The sequence below is a fragment of the Salvelinus alpinus genome, chromosome 24 (genome assembly GCF_045679555.1).
Source record: "Salvelinus alpinus chromosome 24, SLU_Salpinus.1, whole genome shotgun sequence".
NCBI lineage: Eukaryota > Metazoa > Chordata > Actinopteri > Salmoniformes > Salmonidae > Salvelinus > Salvelinus alpinus.
The window spans coordinates 33,811,368-33,835,432 of record NC_092109.1 but is presented as its reverse complement, the minus strand read 5'-3'; the positions used below and the strand labels follow the sequence as shown (position 1 = coordinate 33,835,432).

General features: G+C 43.1%; 1 protein-coding gene across 1 annotated transcript in view; it reads left to right on the top strand.

The window, feature by feature from the left end:
* LOC139552687 (uncharacterized) overlaps window positions 1-24,065 on the top strand; it is a 59,925-nt gene that overhangs the window by 22,609 nt on the left and 13,251 nt on the right. The gene's annotated exons all lie outside the window — the stretch shown is intronic.

Genomic DNA, 24,065 nt, shown 5'->3' with positions numbered 1-24,065 from the left:
TAACATCCCACAAAACCCAAAAGGAAAATGACAACTATTATATGATCCAGCTGTCTATTGTTGTCCCTGATTGGGAATCAACCACACCAACATAGAAATAAGGAAACTAGAATGCCCACCCTAGTCACACCCTGACCTAACCAAAATAGAGAATAAAAACCTCTCTACGGCCAAGGCGTGACAACACGAAGTTGACTGTTCCTTTCAACAGCTTGGAAAATTCCAGAAAATTATGTGATGGCTTTAGAAGCTTCTGATAGGCTAACTTACATCATTTGAGTCAGTTGGAGGTGTACTTGTGAATGTATTTCAAGGCCTACCTTCAAACTCAGTGCCTCTTTGCTTGACATCATGGGAAAATCAAAAGAAATCAGAAAGAAAATTGTAGACCTCCACAAGTCTGGTTCATCCTTGGGAGCAGTTTCCAAACGCCTGAAGGTACCACGTTCATCTGTACAAACAATAGTACGCCAGTATAAACACCATGGGACCACGCAGCTGTCATACCGCTCAAGAAGGAGATGCATTCTGTCTCCTAGAGATGTCCTAAATTATGTGGATATATTGAAGCAACATCTCAAGACATCAGTCAGGAAGTTAAAGCTTGGTCGCAAATGGGTCTTCCAAATGGACAATGACCCCAAGCATACTTCCAAAGTTGTGGCAAAATGGCTTAAGGACAACAAAGTCAAGGTATTGGAGTGGCCATCACAAAGCACTGACCTCAATCCTATAGATCATTTGTGGGCAGAACTGAAAAAGCGTGTACCTACAAACCTGACTCAGTTACACCAGCTGTGTCAGGAGCAATGGGCCAAAATTCACCCAATTTATTGTGGGCAGCTTTTGGAAGGCTACCCAAAACATTTGACCCAATTTAAACTATTTAAAGCCAATGCTACCAAATACTAATTCAGTGAATGTAAACTTCTGACCCACTGGGAATGTGATGAAAGAAATAAAAGCTGAAATAAATCATTCTCTATACTATTATTCTGACATTTCACATTCTTAAAATAAAGTGGTAATCCTAACTAACCTAAGACAGGGAATTTTTACTAGGATTGAATGTCAGGAATTGTGAAACTGAGTTTAAATGTATTTGGCTATGGTGTATGTAAACTTACGACTTAAACTGTGTGTATATATATTTTTCAACTTGATTACAACGGAAAACTCCGCCTTCGCCGCTGTCCCCTGGAAAACAAGGCCATTTTGTTTCTCCATATACAAAATCATATCAAGACAATAGTGTATCTATCAGTTCTATCTACCAACTGAGGACAGGATCTCCATCGAGTGAGTGATTGGTTTGTTGATTGATTGACTGGTCGGTTGGTTGCACAGCGAACATAATATTATTTCTCAGGGATGCAAACTAGTCACCTTTCGGCGAAATTTGCCGTTTTGAATCCAAAATAGGTGAATCGTGTAGATCCGATGAGAAAAGTTTGGGGGGGGGGGGGCTTTGGATCACTACTGGCTGTAAGCGAACAAAGGATGCGCGTTTGGAGCACTACTGGCTGTATCCAAGGCTCAGCCAATCATTCACATAACAGAATGCAGCACGAGACTGAAGAGAAGAGACAACCAATTTGCTAGTTACAGAATCAGCGCGCGCTCTGGAAAGACAGCAGTAGGGTGCAAAGGCAGTTTGGCAGTTACAGCAGCGCGTCCCTGAACGATAATGAAGAGGTCGGTGAGAAGCCTGACCATTGAAACTGGGGTGAGAAGGTGATGAAGTGTACTTCATGAGCTGTAAACGAAAAACAACTGGCATTTGGACAGTTTGATGTGAGGGTGAAAGTGTGGTGGAACAAGTATTGTTAGCATTGAAACCTAAGGATCCACCCCTTTTTAACATTTTTGCCTAAAATGACATACCCAAATCTAACTGCCTGTAGCTCAGGACCTGAAGCAAGTATTTACATATTCTTAATAACAATTGAAAGGAAACACTTTGAACTTTGTGGAAATGTGAAATGAATGTAGGAGAATACAACACATTAGATCTGGTAAAAGATAATTTGAAATGCAATAGAAAGGCCATAATACACTGCTCAAAAAAATAAAGGGAACACTAAAATAACACATCCTAGATCTGAATGAATGAAATATTCTTATTAAATACTTTTTTCTTTACATAGTTGAATGTGCTGACAACAAAATCACACAAAAATTATCAATGGAAATCAAATTTATCAACCCATGGAGGTCTGGATTTGGAGTCACACTCAAAATTAAAGTGGAAAACCACACTACAGGCTGATCCAACTTTGATGTAATGTCCTTAAAACAAGTCAAAATGAGGCTCAGTAGTGTGTGTGGCCTCCACGTGCCTGTATGACCTCCCTACAACGCCTGGGCATGCTCCTGATGAGGTGGCGGATGGTCTCCTGAGGGATCTCCTCCCAGACCTGGACTAAAGCATCCGCCAACTCCTGGACAGTCTGTGGTGCAACGTGGCGTTGGTGGATGGAGCGAGACATGATGTCCCAGATGTGCTCAATTGGATTCAGGTCTGGGGAACGGGCGGGCCAGTCCATAGCATCAATGCCTTCCTCTTGCAGGAACTGCTGACACTCCAGCCACATGAGGTCTAGCATTGTCTTGCATTAGGAGGAACCCAGGGCCAACCGCACCAACATATGGTCTCACAAGGGGTCTGAGGATCTCATCTCGGTACCTAATGGCAGTCAGGCTACCTCTGGCGAGTACATGGAGGGCTGTGCGGCCCCCAAAGAAATGCCACCCCCACACCATGACTGACCCACCGCCAAACCGGTCATGCTGGAGGATGTTGCAGGCAGCAGAACGTTCTCCACGGCGTCTCCAGACTCTGTCACGTCTGTCACATTTGCTTAGTGTGAACCTGCTTTCATCTGTGAAGAGCACAGGGCGCCAGTGGCGAATTTGCCAATCTTGGTGTTCTCTGGCAAATGCCAAACGTCCTGCACGGTGTTGGGCTGTAAGCACAACCCCCACCTGTGGACGTCAGGCCCTCATACCACCCTCATACCACCCTCAGTCTGTTTCTGACCGTTTGAGCAGACACATGCACATTTGTGGCCTGCTGGAGGTCATTTTGCAGGGCTCTGGCAGTGCTCCTCCTGCTCCTCCTTGCACAAAGGCGGAGGTAGCGGTCCTGCTGCTGGGTTGTTGCCCTCCTACGGCCTCCTCCACGTCTCCTGATGTACTGGCCTGTCTCCTGGTAGCGCCTCCATGCTCTGGACACTACGCTGACAGACACAGCAAACCTTCTTGCCACAGCTCGCATTGATGTGCCATCCTGGATGAGCTGCACTACCTGAGCCACTTGTGTGGGTTGTAGACTCCATCTCATGCTACCACTAGAGTGAGAGCACCGCCAGCATTCAAAAGTGACCAAAACATCAGCCAGGAAGCATAGGAACTGAGAAGTGGTCTGTGGTCACCACCTGCAGAACCACTCCTTTATTGGGGGTGTCTTGCTAATTGCCTATAATTTCCACCTTTTGTCTATTCCATTTGCACAACAGCATGTGAAATTTATTGTCAATCAGTGTTGCTTCCTAAGTGGACAGTTTGATTTCACAGAAGTGTGATTGACTTGGAGTTACATTGTGTTGTTTAAGTGTTCCCTTTATTTTTTTGAGCAGTGTATATTATTCCAGCCTAGGCGCAATTTAGATTTTGGCCACTAGATGGCAGCACTGTATGTGCACATTTTTTAGACTGATCCAAGGAACTATTGCATTTCTGTTCAAAATTGCCCAAAGACTGCCCAAATGTGCTAAATTGGTTTATTAATAACTTTTCAAGTTCATAACTGTGCACTCTCCTCAAACAATAGCATAGTATTCTTTCACTGTAAAAGCTACTGTAAATTGGACAGTGCAGTTAGATTAACAATAATTTAAGCTCTCTGCCAATGTCAGATATGTCTATGTCCGGGGAAATGTTCTTGTTACTTACAACCTCATGCTAATTGCATTAGCCTATTTTAGCTCAACCGCCCCGCAGGGGACCCACCGATCCTGTAGAGGTTTAAGTATCTTGCTATAGTAGCTGGATCGAATTCTCCGTTAGCTAGCCAGAGAAAAGTTGAGCAACATTAACCAACTTAGCTGATCAAATAATTCAGTTTATTGTTTGAAAATTTGCTGGCTAATAAAGTCAGGCAGCTACCTAGCTAATGTTACAACATCAGATGAGCGAACGTTAGTAACCTAACCAATTCGCTATAGTATTAACTGGTATACGACTCCTTGCCATTCCTCAAGTTATAATGCGTTAGTTGCTTACTGGACCCTGGCAATCTGTGTGAAATGTTAACTAGCTAACGAACTAACTACTATCTTTGAACTAATGTTTTCCCTCTACAGTATGTGGTTAATTTTCAGAATGAGAGAATTGGGTGAAATTGAGGCGTTGCTTGTGGATTCAGGGATCAAGTGTAGCTGGAGCTGGGCCTGACTTATGCTGGATGCCAATAGAGGTGAAAGAAACGCCACACACTTTCCCTCTTTCAATACAGTGGCTAAAAAGGGATATGCCAGGTGTACTCTCTGCCTGAAAGAGATCAATTATGCCAACAAAGTGTATCATGCTCTGCTGGCACATTGTAGAACAGATCATATCCCAAGATGGCGTAGCAGTCAGACGTCTTTGTCCTTCGTCTTGTCGTGTCCCATGTATATATCATTTTATATATTTTTCTTTGCATATATTTTTTTTTTATTTTTTCTAAACTTCAACTTCAAAATACTCTCCTGCAACCCGCCTCACCCAATGTGGTGTGGATCTGTTTTTTCGAAAGTGTTTTTATTTACCTCGAATCCGGAATCCCCCAACAGAAGCTAGCCAGCTCACTAGCTACTAGCTAGTAGTCAGCTAACCACTGCTAGCGGTTATCAGCTAACCTTTAGCTCGGAAAGCTCTCGCCAGTTTGTACAACGTGACTCAAACCAGAGCATACCGGACCTTTTTTCTCTCCATATCCCCGGATTCCTACCGTAAGCTCTGGACATTTTAACCTGGATCATCGCAGCTAGCTAGCTGCTATCTGAGTGACTACACCTGGCTAACGTCGGTCCGAAGCAAGTACCAATTAGCCTGGAGCTAGCCCATGCTAGGCCCTTTCTCCCAGCTAGCTAAAGAGGCCCATCAGCCACTCTGGGCTACAATACCCGGACCCCTTCTACTGCCGGTACGGGGCACGGAACCCCGCCGATCCTTCACGACTGGACTACGACGCAATCTGCTCGAGGGGGTACTCAACTGGCCTCATCATCGCGACGTCCCCTGAATGACCATCTGGAGGAGGTGCTCTCTTCTTCTTCTCCTCCTTCTTCTCCAAAGATTCAAGCTGAATATTGACTATAATTGTGATTTCTATGAAATGGAGGAGACCATTTTTTATTAGTTTTTTACCTATAGTAGATATATAAAAAATAAATAATACTGAGCTTTGTTACAAAGAAAACAGGACTGGTTGTACAATTTAATGGTTTTGATATAATTATTTATTTCAGATATTCTGACACTGATAAAGAGGTAGTATATTTTATTAAACTGCTAATAATATTCGGTACATTTATACTTTGTAAATTAAATTAAACAATATAGCAGTATAACTAAAAGGAAAAACAAAAAGGCAATTAACTTGTATTATTAATGACTATGATTTGTTTGTTTTGGATTCCTGGCAATGTAAATAGTTTGTATGTATGCTTGTTTGCATGTGACTATTCTTCTTTGTTTGTTGATATTTGTTAATCATTTATATACTGTATATATAGATATTACAGTTGAAGTCGTCAGTTTACATTAAAACTCGTTTTTCAACCACCCCACAAATTTATTGTGAACAAACTATAGTTTTGGCAAGTCGGTTAGGACATCTACTTTGTGCATGACACAAGTAATTTTTCCCAAAATTGTTTACAGACAGATTATTTCACTGTATCACAATTCCAGTGGGTTATGTCTCCCGGGTGGCGCAGTGGTCTAGGGCACTGCATCACAGTGCTAGCTGCGCCACCAGAGTCTCTGGGTTCGCGCCCAGGCTGGGCTGGGTTCGCGCCCAGGCTGGGCTGGGTTCGCGCCCAGGCTCTGTCGCAGCCGGCCGCAACCGGGAGATCCGTGGGGCGACGCACAATTGGCATAGCGTCGTCCGGGTTAGGGAGGGTTTGGCCGGTAGGGAGGGTTTGGCCGGTAGGGATATCCTTGTCTCAGTATGTAAAAAAAAAAAAAAAAAAAAATGTTATAAAATGTATGCACTCTACTGTAAGTCGCTCTGGATAAGAGCGTCTGCTCTTGGCCGGTAGGGATATCCTTGTCTCAGTATGTAAAAATGTAATAAAATGTATGCACTCTACTGTAAGTCGCTCTGGATAAGAGCGTCTGCTAAATGACTAAAATGTAATGTAAATGTAAAAATGTTAGAAGTTTACATACACGTGTAACGCTCGTCGTCGGTGGAAGGAAGAGTGGACCAAAGCGCAGCGTGGAAAGTGTTCATGATATTTATTTACAAGAAACACTCAAACAAAAATAACAAATCAAAAAACGAAAGCGAACAGTTCCGTCAGGCACAGACACTAAACAGAATATAACATCCCACAAAACCCAAAAGGAAAATGACAACTATTATATGATCCAGCTGTCTATTGTTGTCCCTGATTGGGAATCAACCACACCAACATAGAAATAAGGAAACTAGAATGCCCACCCTAGTCACACCCTGACCTAACCAAAATAGAGAATAAAAACCTCTCTACGGCCAAGGCGTGACAACACGAAGTTGACTGTTCCTTTCAACAGCTTGGAAAATTCCAGAAAATTATGTGATGGCTTTAGAAGCTTCTGATAGGCTAACTTACATCATTTGAGTCAGTTGGAGGTGTACTTGTGAATGTATTTCAAGGCCTACCTTCAAACTCAGTGCCTCTTTGCTTGACATCATGGGAAAATCAAAAGAAATCAGAAAGAAAATTGTAGACCTCCACAAGTCTGGTTCATCCTTGGGAGCAGTTTCCAAACGCCTGAAGGTACCACGTTCATCTGTACAAACAATAGTACGCCAGTATAAACACCATGGGACCACGCAGCTGTCATACCGCTCAAGAAGGAGATGCATTCTGTCTCCTAGAGATGTCCTAAATTATGTGGATATATTGAAGCAACATCTCAAGACATCAGTCAGGAAGTTAAAGCTTGGTCGCAAATGGGTCTTCCAAATGGACAATGACCCCAAGCATACTTCCAAAGTTGTGGCAAAATGGCTTAAGGACAACAAAGTCAAGGTATTGGAGTGGCCATCACAAAGCACTGACCTCAATCCTATAGATCATTTGTGGGCAGAACTGAAAAAGCGTGTACCTACAAACCTGACTCAGTTACACCAGCTGTGTCAGGAGCAATGGGCCAAAATTCACCCAATTTATTGTGGGCAGCTTTTGGAAGGCTACCCAAAACATTTGACCCAATTTAAACTATTTAAAGCCAATGCTACCAAATACTAATTCAGTGAATGTAAACTTCTGACCCACTGGGAATGTGATGAAAGAAATAAAAGCTGAAATAAATCATTCTCTATACTATTATTCTGACATTTCACATTCTTAAAATAAAGTGGTAATCCTAACTAACCTAAGACAGGGAATTTTTACTAGGATTGAATGTCAGGAATTGTGAAACTGAGTTTAAATGTATTTGGCTATGGTGTATGTAAACTTACGACTTAAACTGTGTGTATATATATTTTTCAACTTGATTACAACGGAAAACTCCGCCTTCGCCGCTGTCCCCTGGAAAACAAGGCCATTTTGTTTCTCCATATACAAAATCATATCAAGACAATAGTGTATCTATCAGTTCTATCTACCAACTGAGGACAGGATCTCCATCGAGTGAGTGATTGGTTTGTTGATTGATTGACTGGTCGGTTGGTTGCACAGCGAACATAATATTATTTCTCAGGGATGCAAACTAGTCACCTTTCGGCGAAATTTGCCGTTTTGAATCCAAAATAGGTGAATCGTGTAGATCCGATGAGAAAAGTTTGGGGGGGGGGGGTGATGAGGCCAGTTGAGTACCCCCTCGAGCAGATTGCGTCGTAGTCCAGTCGTGAAGGATCGGCGGGGTTCCGTGCCCCGTACCGGCAGTAGAAGGGGTCCGGGTATTGTAGCCCAGAGTGGCTGATGGGCCTCTTTAGCTAGCTGGGAGAAAGGGCCTAGCATGGGCTAGCTCCAGGCTAATTGGTACTTGCTTCGGACCGACGTTAGCCAGGTGTAGTCACTCAGATAGCAGCTAGCTAGCTGCGATGATCCAGGTTAAAATGTCCAGAGCTTACGGTAGGAATCCGGGGATATGGAGAGAAAAAAGGTCCGGTATGCTCTGGTTTGAGTCACGTTGTACAAACTGGCGAGAGCTTTCCGAGCTAAAGGTTAGCTGATAACCGCTAGCAGTGGTTAGCTGACTACTAGCTAGTAGCTAGTGAGCTGGCTAGCTTCTGTTGGCCGATTCCGGATTCGAGGTAAATAAAAACACTTTCGAAAAAACAGATCCACACCACATTGGGTGAGGCGGGTTGCAGGAGAGTATTTTGAAGTTGAAGTTTAGAAAAAATAAATAAAAAATATATGCAAAGAAAAATATATAAAATGATATATACATGGGACACGACAAGACGAAGGACAAAGACGTCTGACTGCTACGCCATCTTGGGATATGATCTGTTCTACAATGTGCCAGCAGAGCATGATACACTTTGTTGGCATAATTGATCTCTTTCAGGCAGAGAGTACACCTGGCATATCCCTTTTTAGCCACTGTATTGAAAGAGGGAAAGTGTGTGGCGTTTCTTTCACCTCTATTGGCATCCAGCATAAGTCAGGCCCAGCTCCAGCTACACTTGATCCCTGAATCCACAAGCAACGCCTCAATTTCACCCAATTCTCTCATTCTGAAAATTAACCACATACTGTAGAGGGAAAACATTAGTTCAAAGATAGTAGTTAGTTCGTTAGCTAGTTAACATTTCACACAGATTGCCAGGGTCCAGTAAGCAACTAACGCATTATAACTTGAGGAATGGCAAGGAGTCGTATACCAGTTAATACTATAGCGAATTGGTTAGGTTACTAACGTTCGCTCATCTGATGTTGTAACATTAGCTAGGTAGCTGCCTGACTTTATTAGCCAGCAAATTTTCAAACAATAAACTCAATTATTTGATCAGCTAAGTTGGTTAATGTTGCTCAACTTTTCTCTGGCTAGCTAACGGAGAATTCGATCCAGCTACTATAGCAAGATACTTAAACCTCTACAGGATCGGTGGGTCCCCTACGGGGTGGTTGAGCTAAAATAGGCTAATGCAATTAGCATGAGGTTGTAAGTAACAAGAACATTTCCCCGGACATAGACATATCTGACATGGAGAAGAAGAGCACCTCCTCCCAGCTGCCCACTGCACTGAGGCTAGGAAACACTGTCACCACCGATAAATCCACTATAACTGAGAATTTCAATAAGCATTTGTCTATGGCTGGCCATGCTTTCCACCTGGCTACCCCTACCCCGATCAACAGTCCTCCACCCCCCACAGCAACTCACCCAAGCCTCCCCCATTTCTCCTTCACCCAAATCCAGATAGCTGATGTTCTGAAAGAGCTGCAAAATCTGGACCCCTACAAATCAGCCGGGTTAGACAATCTGGACCCTCTCTTTCTAAAATTATTCGCTGAAATTGTTGCAACCCCTATTACTAGCCTGTTCAACCTCTCTTTCATATCGTCTGAGATTCCCATAGATTGGAATGCTGCCGCGGTCATCCCCCTCTTCAAAGGGGAGACACTAGACTCAAACTGCTACAGAATTATGTCTATCATACCCTGCCTTTCTAAGGTCTTAGAAAGACAAGTTAACAAATAGATTACCGATCATTTCGAATCCCATTGTACCTTCTCCGCTATGCAATCTGGTTTCAGAGCTGGTCATGGGTGCACCTCAGCCACGCTCAAGGTCCTAAATTATATCATAACCGCCATCGAAGAGACATTACTGTGCAGCCGTATTCATCGACCTGGCTAAGGCTTTCGACTCTGTCAATCACAACATTCTTATTAGCAGACTCAACAGCCTTGGTTTCTCAAATGATTGCCTCGCCTGGTTCACCAACTACTTCTCTGATAGAGTTCAGTGTGTCAAATCAGAGGGCCTGTTGTCTGGACCTCTGGCAGTCTCTATGGGGGTGCCACAGGGTTCAATTCTCGGGCCGACTCTCTTCTCTGTATACATCAATGATGTCGCTCTTGCTGCTGGTGATTCTTTAATCCACCTCTACGCAGACGACACCATTCTGTATACCTCTGGCCCTTCTTTGGACACTGTGTTAACTAAACTCCAGATGAGCTTCAATGCCATACAACTCTCCTTCCGTGGCCTCCAACTGCTCTTAAATGCAAGCAAAACTAAATGCATGCTCTTCAACCGATCCCTGCCCGCACCTGCCCGCCCGTCCAGCACCTCTACTCTGGACGGTTCTGACTTAGAATATGTGGACAACTACAAATACCTAGGTGTCTGGTTAGACTGTTAACTTTCCTTCCAGACTCACATTAAACATCTCCAATCCAAAATTAAATCTAGAAGCATCCTTCACTCATGCTGCCAAACACCCTCGTAAAACTGACCATCCTACCGATCCTCGACTTCGGCGATTTCATTTACAAAATAGCCTCCAACACTCTACTCAACAAATTGGATGCAGTCTATCACAGTGCCATCCGTTTTGTCACCAAAGCCCCATATACTACCCACCACTGCGACCTGTACGCTCTCATTGGCTGGCCCTCGCTTCATACTCGTTGCCAAACCCACTGGCTCCAGGTCATCTACAAGTCTCTGCTAGGTAAAGCCCCGCCTTATCTCAGCTCACTGGTCACCATAGCAGCACCCACTCGTAGCACACGCTCCAGCAGGTATATCTCACTGGTCACCCCCAAAGCCAATTCTTCCTTTGGCCGCCTCTCCTTCCAGTTCTCTGCTGCCAATGACTGGAACGAACTGCAAAAATCACTAAAGCTGGAGACTCTTACCTTCCTCACTAGCTTTAAGCACCAGCTGTCAGAGCAGCTCACAGATCACTGCACCTGTACATAGCTCATCTGTAAATAGCCCATCCAATCTACCTCATCCCCATACTGTATTTATTTATCTTGCTCCTTTGCACCACAGTATCTCTACTTGCACATTCATCTTCTGCACATTCTACCATTCCAGTCTTTAATTGCTATATTGTAATTACTTCGCCACCATGGCCTATTTATTGCCTTACCTCTCTTATCCTACCTCATTTGCACATGCTGTATATAGATTTTTCTACTGTATTATTGATTGTATGTTTGTTTATTCCATGTGTAACTCTGTGTTGTTGTATGTGTCGAACTGCTTTGCTTTATCTTGGCCAGGTCGCAGTTGCAAATGAGAACTTGTTCTCAACTAGCCTACCTGGTTAAATAAAGGTGAAATAAAAAAATGTAAAGATGTCCACAGGCAGAACGTGTACAATGTAAAAATGTGCAGTGTAGCCCAAAGATAGTGTCAAGTTCAACACAACAAAACACTTTTGTGTGAGTGAGGGGGGAATATGGCATTTTTTTACTCAGTTCACGTTATTTTTGCACACATGTAGCCTTGTGCAGTTGATCGATGTCTACTATAGTGGCCACTATAATGAAGCAAAAATAGAATGTGTTTCATACTATTTCTACTTTAAGATGTTTTTTTCCCAAGTGCAATATTAATGTGTGTGTGGTGACAAGTATTCTTTTATAAAGACTGTCATGGCTAACTGCAATATTAATGTATTTTTTTCCCCCGCAAGACTTGAGTGTCATTTGCAGTAAAGTCTAGGCAACAAATTACATTGGATTGCTTTATTTACATTTTTTAGCTGTGAGTTAGGTTCACATTAACCACTTTTTATTTTACACACAGAGACTGATCATGTAGATCATATTCTGTTTTGTTTAATTAGTTAAAACCTGCATTTCCACCTAGCAGGGATTTTGCATGTTTCAGAGCAACAACAAAAAAGTGTCACCTTTTTGGGCCCTCACCAGTTTGCATCCCTGATTACTACAGGAGACTAAAACATTTATAATCAAAGTTAACACACCTGGTGAGATGACGACAGTGGTAGAACCAGTTACCATTGAACTGGACTGACCACCTGCTCTGATTCTCTGCACCTTAGCACACATGCACTCACACATGGGCACACACAACACACACATACATTCATGAACATCTAATCAAGTGGCTACCCAGACTATTTGCATTGCCCCAACCCCCTCTTTTACGCTGCTGATCGCTGTTTATTATCTATGCATAGTCACTTAATAACCTTCTACATGTCGATATTACCTCCATTACCTTGACTAACCTGTGCCCCCGCACATTGACTCTGTACTCGTACCCCCTGTATATAGCCCCGCTATTGTTATTTTACTGCTATTCTTTAATTATTTGTTACTTTTATTTCTTGTTTTTTTTTAAGTCTTTTAAACTGCATTGTTGGATAAGGGCTTGTAACTAAGAATTTCACTGTAAGGTTGTTGTATTCGGCACATGTGACAAATATAATTTGATTTATATTTGCTACCAGGCTTTTATTATGGTAGATAAATATTGCACAGTTTGAACATTTGCCCCCCAATCTCGCTTCCCAAAAACACATGTACATTTTGGACTATAAATTTTGCCTTCCTATATTATAGTCATTTACTTTATGTTCGTATTCTTATATTTGTATTATTTCTTATTGTATTATCGAAGGAACCTGCAAATAAGCATTTCCTTTGACGGAGTATACCATGTGTATCCTGTACATACAACTCATAAAACTTAACTTGATTAATGGGGTGTGTCTGTGGCAGGGCTGTCCAAAAGACAATGCAGGTGATATCATTACCAACCCAGTCAGCTAAAGTCAATGTTTTATCTCATTTGAGATCACACACACACCCGTTCACAGGAAATACAAGTTATTAGGGGTTCAAGCAGCAAAGCTGGGTGAAATCCTATTGTATTTGTTGCCATTATACGTCCTCATCTGTAACATCACATTAAAATGCAAATGATAATGGTGCAACCTTTCATGATGGCAAAGGGTCAAGGTTCACACCCTCTCATGCATTACCATGCTAATTCGCTACATTTAGTGGCACTATAACAATTGATTTAAAATCCTCTTAGACGTAAAGTCCTCTGTTTAGGAGACCTGTGTGGTTCTGGTACCGGTTCCGACTGACATTTTCCTTATAAATCGATCTGTGGACACCGTAGATTGAAATGGCTTGCATTGAGTGGTAGCCCTTCTTCTCAAGGCCACAGGAGTATATCTCTTCCGCCTGTGTGAAGTAGGATGTGAAATCTAACACCACTTGAAGCTGGGATGGCGCTCCTATCATTTCATTCGCTCTGCCGACTGTCTAACTCCTGGCTGAAGGAGTTGCTATTGACAAAGCACATGCCTGCAAACCTTACATTGTAGCACAGTAGGAGAGAGTGGTTTTGTCACTCTAGCACATTCAGAGATCGATTTATAGCCAACTTTATCAAAATCATCTAAAATAATAGATTTTTTATTAAAAAACACTGTCATAGACGGACCTCATTTAATATGAGATGAAAGGAAAGTTCCTAACGAGTTCAGGAAGCGAAGCTAGGGAGCTCTGTGCCGTTCTCATCGGTCGCGGCAGACTTTGTGATCAAGAGAAACCTTTTAAAAAAAGATGCACATTTTCTCTAACACTAAACATATATGTATTTTACAGTTATAAGGAAGGTGAAATCTTAGTCATTTTATAATTTGATTATACTATATTTAGAAAGCATAGTCATTTCAAGCCTTATTCATACAGTTTTGTTGAATAGGAAATACATCAAAATATTTCATATTTTCATATTTTTTGTATATTTGTACTGTGTAGTTGAGCTTGTGTCATGAGCAATTTATAACTCAACAGAAAGGTGAGATTTTACTTTTGTTGGAGTATGGAGAATTGTGTACGGCCCTCATGATAAATAATTACTTTTGGGGATTACATAGATTGCATTTTAAATTACATCTAGTTCGATTGAACTGGTTTTAATGCAAACATTGAAAGGTCAAGCCCCTCACCCCATGTGACTTGTAGTCATCTCAAAGTAACTATTTGTATGACTCTAACTATGAATACAGAAATTACTACTTTTAAAAGTTTTTGAATACAGATCTCAGAAAGTAATTAAGATTAAGTACGATCTGAGTAGTGACAACTTTTCAGAAACTACACTGCGTGCACAATTAATTTATTTCACCTTTATTTAACCAGGTAGGCCAGTTGAGAACAAGTTCTCATTTACAACTGCGTCTAGTGTGCAGAATTATTAGGCAACTAAATTACAAAATAATTTCTCCCAACTCACTTGTTAATTCTCAATTTTTAGAGTAAGTGTAACAAAGAAGTAACACAAAATGACAATTAAATACCATTTTTGGCCTTTCAAAAATATTCAGTGACCAATATAGCCACCCTTCTTTTCAATAACTGCCATGAACCTTCCATCCATGGAGTCTGACAGTTTCTTACATTTACATTTAAGTCATTTAGCAGACGCTCTTATCCAGAGCGACTTACAAATTGGTGCATTCACCTTATGATATCCAGTGGAACAACCACTTTACAATAGTGCATCTAACTCTTTTAAGGGGGGGGGGGGGGGGGGGTTAGAAGGATTACTTTATCCTATCCTAGGTATTCCTTAAAGAGGTGGGGTTTCAGGTGTCTCCGGAAGGTGGTGATTGACTCCGCTGACCTGGCGTCGTGAGGGAGTTTGTTCCACCATTGGGGTGCCAGAGCAGCGAACAGTTTTGACTGGGCTGAGCGGGAACTGTACTTCCTCAGAGGTAGGGAGGCGAGCAGGCCAGAGGTGGATGAACGCAGTGCACTTGTTTGGGTGTAGGGCCTGATCAGAGCCTGAAGGTACGGAGGTGCCGTTCCCCTCACAGCTCCGTAGGCAAGCACCATGGTCTTGTAGCGGATGCGAGCTTCAACTGGAAGCCAGTGGAGAGAGCGGAGGAGCGGGGTGACGTGAGAGAACTTGGGAAGGTTGAACACCAGACGGGCTGCGGCGTTCTGGATGAGTTGTAGGGGTTTAATGGCACAGGCAGGGAGCCCAGCCAACAGCGAGTTGCAGTAATCCAGACGGGAGATGACAAGTGCCTGGATTAGGACCTGCGCCGCTTCCTGTGTGAGGCAGGGTCGTACTCTGCGAATGTTGTAGAGCATGAACCTACAGGAACGGGTCACCGCCTTGATGTTAGTTGAGAACGATAGGGTGTTGTCCAGGATCACGCCAAGGTTCTTAGCACTCTGGGAGGAGGACACAATGGAGTTGTCAACCGTGATGGCGAGATCATGGAACGGGCAGTCCTTCCCCGGGAGGAAGAGCAGCTCCGTCTTGCCGAGGTTCAGCTTGAGGTGGTGATCCGTCATCCACACTGATATGTCTGCCAGACATGCAGAGATGCGATTCGCCACCTGGTTATCAGAAGGGGGAAAGGAGAAGATTAATTGTGTGTCGTCTGCATAGCAATGATAGGAGAGACCATGTGAGGATATGACAGAGCCAAGTGACTTGGTGTATAGCGAGAATAGGAGAGGGCCTAGAACAGCATTGTTCTTGATCTGTTCACGATCAACTTTCGCTGAAGCAGCAACCATAGCCTCCCAAATGCTGTTCAAAGAGGTGTATTGTCTTCACTCACTGTAAATCTCACGTTTGAAAGGGCCCACAAGTTCTCAATAGGATTTAAGTCAGGTGAGGAAGGGGGCCAGGTCATTATTCGGGCATCTTTGAGGCCCTTGCTGGCTAGCCAAGCAGTGGAGTACTTGGATGTGATGGAGCATTGTCCTGCATAAAGATCATGGCCTTCCTGAATGCTGAGGACTTCTTCCTGTACCACTGCTTGAAGAAAGTATCTTCCAGAAACTGGCAGTAGGTTTGGGAGTTGAGTTTCAGTCCATCTTCAACCCGAAAAGGTCCAACTATCTCATCCTTAATGATAGCAGCCCATACCAGTACCCCCTCCTCCACCTTGCTGGCGCCTGACTCGAAGTGGTGCCCCTGTGTCCATTACTGATCCAGACACAGTCCCATCCATCTGGTCCATCAAGAGTCACTCTCATTTCATCTGTCCATAAAACCTTTGAAAAATCTGTCTTCAGGTGTTTCTTTGCCCAATCTTGACGCTTCAACTTGTGAATCTTATTCAGTGGGGGTCGTGTGCATAGAAATAATGATAAGATCAGAATACTCACTAGCCTAATAATTGTGAACTCAGTGTATTGGATTGGCAGGGCTGTATCTGCAGCTGCATGTTGAAGATAGTAATATAATGAATAGAGCACAAACAATCTCCTATACCTTTCCAATCTATCTGACAGTCATATTTTGATCTACACAATACATATCTATCTGAACATTTTGTAAATTATAAATACATTGGGATGCTTAACTAGTGTATATATCACTTTTTCAACTGTTTATTTGAAACAAGAACACTTCCTCTCAGATGGACAAAGAGGTTCAGACTTTTTATTAAATATCCAACTTGCTGTTTGCAATGTTTACAAATGGCTTTGAATTCATCTGCACTATTGTAAGGTATTACACAGTTAAATGCAGCTTTCAACTTTTTCCATGACATGTTAACCAAAAACTGCCAAGGTTCGAGGAAAATCCTGTTAATTTGTATTCTGAGTAAACTATACCGAGGTCCGGAGCGTGCTGATTTTATGTTCTACCTGATAATTAATTGCACCCACCTGGTGTCCCAGGTCTAAATGAGTCCCTGATCAGAGCAATGAAAAGAACGCAGCGGTACTGGTTTCAAGATCCAGGGTTGAGTTTGATGGGTATAGTTTCCTTTCGACACTTCATAGCCATATTTTGTTATTGTTAGCATTCTCAGTAACACATAACATTAAAGTGTTCTTATGCCTGTGTAATAAAATTTGAATTGCTTTTGGAGCAACTTTTTCTAAGCAAGTCTTTACATAATATTTTGGTAATTGCATTTTATTTTGTAAGAACTAAAGGTTTTTGTAACTACTGTAGATAAGGGATAGTGACTGTTCCTTTTTTCACTTGTGTAATAACTATTATTATGCAAATACACTCTCAGAAATAAACGTTTAGATTTGTTCCACTGTGTTGGTACCCTGTAAGGTCCTCATTAGTCATTTTAGTAATTGGTATATATTTGTATACCAATTCATACCTCAGGACCTTTCTTATATCTCATCCACAGGTGCAAATGTGTGCTTTTAGACAATTTTGCACAGTGACAAAGCCTTATCTCCCTAGAAAAGAACCACAATTATCCTATTATCCTACCATAGACCACTTAAACTGGTACAACACTTCCACTCAAGGGTGACCAAAAATAAATAACTGAAAGCCACAACCACACTTAGCCACACTTCCAATATAATGTCCCAGTGTGCCTTGCCTTTTCAAGTGAATTGTAGAGTTACCACCAATGACTGTATTTGTTGCTGACAGAGACATGGGTTGTTGAATTTCTTTATTTTCAGTCCTGTGGCCTTCACCAAATGAGTTCTTGGGTGTATGTTATCATTAAAATGTAATTACATATCTCATAAGGCCTTATTTTGATGTTTTATGGGCCACATCAGGCCTGCAAGTAGGGTTGCAAAATTCACGTAACTTTCCCAGTAATCCTGGTTGGTTAAAGCCAAAGTTAAGTTATCCAACTGCTTATCTAAATTGGTGTAAGATCAATATGAAAGTAAAAATATGACGATTAAAACACCTGTTTTCTTTTTAGCAATCTTTACAATTATTAGGACATGTAAATGCCTTAATCAGTGTTCCAGTGGTGTATTTGATCTGGGCATGTGTAACGGATGTGAAATGGCTAGCTAGTTAGCGGGTACGCGCTAGTAGCGTTTCAATCAGTTACGTCACTTGCTCTGAAACCTAGAAGTAGTGTTGCACCTTGCTCTGCAAGGGCCGCGGCTTTTGTGGAGCGATGGGTAACGACGCTTCGTGGGTGACTGTTGTTGTTGTGTGCAGAAGGTCCCTGGTTCGCGCCCGTGTCGGGGCGAGGGGACGGTCTAAAGTTATACTGTTACATTGATGCTGTTGACCCGGATCACTGGTTGCTGCGGAAAAGGAGGAGGTTGAAAGGGGGGTGAGTGTAACGGATGTGAAATGGCTAGCTAGTTAGCGGGTACGCGCTAGTAGCGTTTCAATCAGTTACGTCACTTGCTCTGAAACCTAGAAGTAGTGTTGCACCTTGCTCTGCAAGGGCCGCGGCTTTTGTGGAGCGATGGGTAACGATGCTTCGTGGGTGACTGTTGTTGATGTGTGCAGAGGGTCCCTGGTTCGCGCCTGTGTTGGGGCGAGGGGACGGTTTAAAGTTATACTGTTACACATGTGCTAGCACCAGCTGAGCAAGCCTCCCTTTTTAGCGCAAGTGAAGTAAGTTCGGAACAAATAAAAGTTTGCGAATTAGTAGTAGTTTTCACATACAAACTTTATATGTCCTAACTCAGAGTCAAATAAGCTTCCCAAAAATAACCCGGTCACTGTGGTAGAACGTTTATTTTGATTGGTAATTTTCTGCATTTATCAAAAGTCCCATCAGGTAGACTGATCTCAGACGTGTCCATGTAAACAGGATTATTAGGGAAATCGTTCTTCTTGCAAAGCATGTAAACATTAATTAAACTATTATATTATTGTGACTATCCACAGTAATCACATTATTGTGTGCATGTATCTGTACTCATTGGCTCATAGCGACCATATTGTTTGAGCTAGAGTCCTTTAAGTAGTCAACATCATTGAAAATTGTCTAAAATACATCAAAAGCATATTGCATGGTCTTTTAGATTGAGTTCTGACATTTGGCAAGCGTGGTAATGAGTACAGAAATAGCTCATCCCACGGTAATGTGTCCAATTTTTACTGATGGTCGTCTTATGGGGCCAAATTCTGAACCTCGGCATGGATGCTTGCAGCTATATTTAGAGTTGAATTTGAATGAATGTTTAGAATTTTTGGTGACCGGTGTCGTGGCAATTTCCTGTATTACCAAATGAGGAGAGTTACAAACCACACACCAGTCAGAGTTATACTTAAACGTCACCTTTAATAATAATTAAGCTTTTGCAATAGCATTTGACTTTCAACATTTCAGTATCTCTAATGAAAAGTTGAGAGTGGTCAACATAATGGCAACTGAGATCTTTTATAGCAAAGATCCACCCCCTAGTCGACATGACAAACCACAGGAATAGTGGTTTGTCACAAAGAAAGACTTTTACTTGAGAGAGGAGTATCCCATAGCCAGATAGCATTCGCTATAAATTATAGTTCAGTTTGATCTCAAAGACGAGGTTCTAATCTCGTTCCTGGTACTTCATAGTACAAAAACACCAACTCATCCAATGGCATATATCAATTGTCAACTCTAGATACTCCCCTCTCAAGTACACCCCACTCCTGGACAAGCTCACTGAGGGGAGTGAGCCTCTAGGTCATATACTATCTCAAGATAAGTGCAACATCAGAGGGGACATACAATGGTTCCAGACACTGCCATACTCCTCCCCCAATGAGAAAAGGAGGGGGTGACTGGCGTGCAGACATTGTGGAGACAAGTAACTGGTTCCCCATTAATCACGCCATCCTTTCACATGGTTTAGGAATAGGTAAAGACACATTCACATAAGAAGACAATGTTTCATTCTGTCCTCCTCCCCTTCTGATATTCTGCATAGCACCAGATGGTTTAACAGATACATTCACATATGAAGACAAGCCTGACCTCTCCCCTCTCTGGGCCCCAAGTGACTGAGCCCTAGCTGAGAAGGGATAAGTGCAACTGCCAACCCTATAGTCCAAAGGGAAACATTCTAATGACAAGTATCTCACATAAGCATATTTTGCAAATAAAACATCTTATCTATGTTACCCAACTAATTCTGATTGAGCTGCCACACCGGGTGCAGTACTTGTTAGATAGGTTCATTGTGGTAGGAGTGGCTTTTGAACAATGGATTGCTTTTGAATATATTTTGAATATTTGAAACTTCTTCACTTTCACCTTCACTTTCCCTGATGTGAACAGTCACAGATGTACATGTATTTTTTGAAGCTTTGTTTTTGTAATATATTGATTTAATATTTTAGTGTGTAGATTTCTTTTTGACCATTACCAAGGATTTTCTGGAAACATGACCCAACACATTGGCCCCTCTAAGAAAGATTACCCATCAAATCTGATCAACTGGTGTTTTGTCCACAAGATGGAAAAAGGTAACTTAATGTTATACTTAATAAGTTCTTTTGATTTATTTTAAGTACTACACAAAAGTACTTCTTAATTACTGGTTTACAACACATAGCCAACTATTAACATCTTGAAAAAATAATAAAAATGATGACTTAGGGGAAAACACAGGAATAGGTTTTCAACAGCACTAACTTTGTTGAAAAGGTGAAAGCAAACATTTGTTAAATAAAGGTAAAATAAGATTGTACTTCAGAAGTTACGTACAACACACAGATGATAAACCCTACACAATACCTTTGACTCCGGACCACAGGTGTCGTTGTGTCTCACAAAAAATTTGGAATCGACATATCGCGGCTTCCTTCTTTTACGGATTTTGTCCATCGAGTGCACGTGGCATTTTTCAGTCCCGAAGATAAAACTATGGTATTGTTAATTGTACCTAAAATTATTGATATATTTATTCATGTAGCACTGTTTGGTAGCTTTTGCCTTAACAAGCAAGTATGTACAGTATGTTAAACACTAGATCAATAGATACGGATGTGTTTAGCCTATGCTACTTGTGTTAGCATGCTAGCCTTACCTAGTTTATATCCTGTGATTTTTCGATATAGCATCCAGGGTAGAATATCTTCACTATGTATCTCAGAAGTATGACTTCTATGTTCTACAGATGAACAATGACAAAGGTTTATCTGATCGTGTATCAGTACAATAGATTGTGTCTTTAAGAAAACAGCAGGTTTTATTTTTTCCATGGCGTTATTTGTACCAGGAAGAATGGTTCCTCATTGTCTGTTAGATTCCACAGTCTTCATGTAAAGTTACAATCAAATTGTTGTCTGTTGTTTTGTAGGGTCAATGTCATAGCAAACCCTGCAGAAACCAAAGGGCAGGGTCAAAGTGAATACAACCTTCAGTCTTCTGATCTGACCTGTTGGGATATATCTTAATAACCCAGCACCAATAACCAAGCATTAACAACACAACCTTGCTCTTTTTAACACCTGCAACCCAGCAGTTAGGTCAACCAAACAAACAGTACTTTTTTTGTGTAGGTTGTTCTTTGAGGAACACGTTATAGCCTGCAGGTATAACGCTTTATCATGCACTTATAATGCATTGTAAGACATGTCATGAGTCAAGTTTACTTGTCATATGTACTTGACTTGACTCAAGACAAGTCATAAAGTATTATACCTGCAGGCTGTTCATAATGTTTGGCATGTTTATAATGCCCTATTATAATCTCAAGGCACAGAAAAGACCCACAGCTGTGCAATGCTTCCTGTGTACATTTACATTTACATTTAAGTCATTTAGCAGACGCTCTTATCCAGAGCGACTTACAAATTGGTGCATTCACCTTATGATATCCAGTGGAACAACCACTTTACAATAGTGCATCTAACTCTTTTAAGGGGGAGGGGGGGGTTAGGAGGATTACTTTATCCTATCCTAGGTATTCCTTAAAGAGGTGGGGTTTCAGGTGTCTCCGGAAGGTGGTGATTGACTCCGCTGACCTGGCGTCGTGAGGGAGTTTGTTCCACCATTGGGGTGCCAGAGCAGCGAACAGTTTTGACTGGGCTGAGCGGGAACTGTACTTCCTCAGAGGTAGGGAGGCGAGCAGGCCAGAGGTGGATGAACGCAGTGCCCTTGTTTGGGTGTAGGGCCTGATCAGAGCCTGAAGGTACGGAGGTGCCGTTCCCCTCACAGCTCCGTAGGCAAGCACCATGGTCTTGTAGCGGATGCGAGCTTCAACTGGAAGCCAGTGGAGAGAGCGGAGGAGCGGGGTGACGTGAGAGAACTTGGGAAGGTTGAACACCAGACGGGCTGCGGCGTTCTGGATGAGTTGTAGGGGTTTAATGGCACAGGCAGGGAGCCCAGCCAACAGCGAGTTGCAGTAATCCAGACGGGAGATGACAAGTGCCTGGATTAGGACCTGCGCCGCTTCCTGTGTGAGGCAGGGTCGTACTCTGCGAATGTTGTAGAGCATGAAACTACAGGAACGGGTCACCGCCTTGATGTGAGTTGAGAACGACAGGGTGTTGTCCAGGATCACGCCAAGGTTCTTAGCGCTCTGGGAGGAGGACACAATGGAGTTGTCAACCGTGATGGCGAGATCATGGAACGGGCAGTCCTTCCCCGGGAGGAAGAGCAGCTCCGTCTTGCCGAGGTTCAGCTTGAGGTGGTGATCCGTCATCCACACTGATATGTCTGCCAGACATGCAGAGATGCGATTCGCCACCTGGTTATCAGAGGGGGGAAAGGAGAAGATTAATTGTGTGTCGTCTGCATAGCAATGATAGGAGAGGCCATGTGAGGATATGACAGAGCCAAGTGACTTGGTGTATAGCGAGAATAGGAGAGGGCCTAGAACAGAGCCCTGGGGGACACCAGTGGTGAGAGCACGTGGTGCGGAGACAGATTCTCGCCACGCCACCTGGTAGGAGCGACCTGTCAGGTAGGACGCAATCCAAGCGTGGGCCGCGCCGGAGATGCCCAGCTCGGAGAGGGTGGAGAGGAGGATCTGATGGTTCACAGTATCAAAGGCAGCCGATAGGTCTAGAAGGATGAGAGCAGAGGAGAGAGAGTTAGCTTTAGCAGTGCGGAGCGCCTCCGTGACACAGAGAAGAGCAGTCTCAGTTGAATGACTAGTCTTGAAACCTGACTGATTTGGATCAAGAAGGTCATTCTGAGAGAGATAGCAGGAGAGCTGGCCAAGGACGGCACGTTCAAGAGTTTTGGAGAGAAAAGAAAGAAGGGATACTGGTCTGTAGTTGTTGACATCGGAGGGATCGAGTGTAGGTTTTTTCAGAAGGGGTGCAACTCTCGCTCTCTTGAAGACGGAAGGGACGTAGCCAGCGGTCAAGGATGAGTTGATGAGCGAGGTGAGGTAAGGGAGAAGGTCTCCGGAAATGGTCTGGAGAAGAGAGGAGGGGATAGGGTCAAGCGGGCAGGTTGTTGGGCGGCCGGCCGTCACAAGACGCGAGATTTCATCTGGAGAGAGAGGGGAGAAAGAGGTCAAAGCACAGGGTAGGGCAGTGTGAGCAGAACCAGCGGTGTCGTTTGACTTAGCAAACGAGGATCGGATGTCGTCGACCTTCTTTTCAAAATGGTTGACGAAGTCATCCGCAGAGAGGGAGGAGGGGGGAGGAGGGGGAGGAGGATTCAGGAGGGAGGAGAAGGTGGCAAAGAGCTTCCTAGGGTTAGAGGCAGATGCTTGGAATTTAGAGTGGTAGAAAGTGGCTTTAGCAGCAGAGACAGAAGAGGAGAATGTAGAGAGGAGGGAGTGAAAGGATGCCAGGTCCGCAGGGAGGCGAGTTTTCCTCCATTTCCGCTCGGCTGCCCGGAGCCCTGTTCTGTGAGCTCGCAGTGAGTCGTCGAGCCACGGAGCAGGAGGGGAGGACCGAGCCGGCCTGGAGGATAGGGGACATAGAGAGTCAAAGGATGCAGAAAGGGAGGAGAGGAGGGTTGAGGAGGCAGAATCAGGAGATAGGTTGGAGAAGGTTTGAGCAGAGGGAAGAGATGATAGGATGGAAGAGGAGAGAGTAGCGGGGGAGAGAGAGCGAAGGTTGGGACGGCGCGATACCATCCGAGTAGGGGCAGTGTGGGAAGTGTTGGATGAGAGCGAGAGGGAAAAGGATACAAGGTAGTGGTCGGAGACTTGGAGGGGAGTTGCAGTGAGATTAGTGGAAGAACA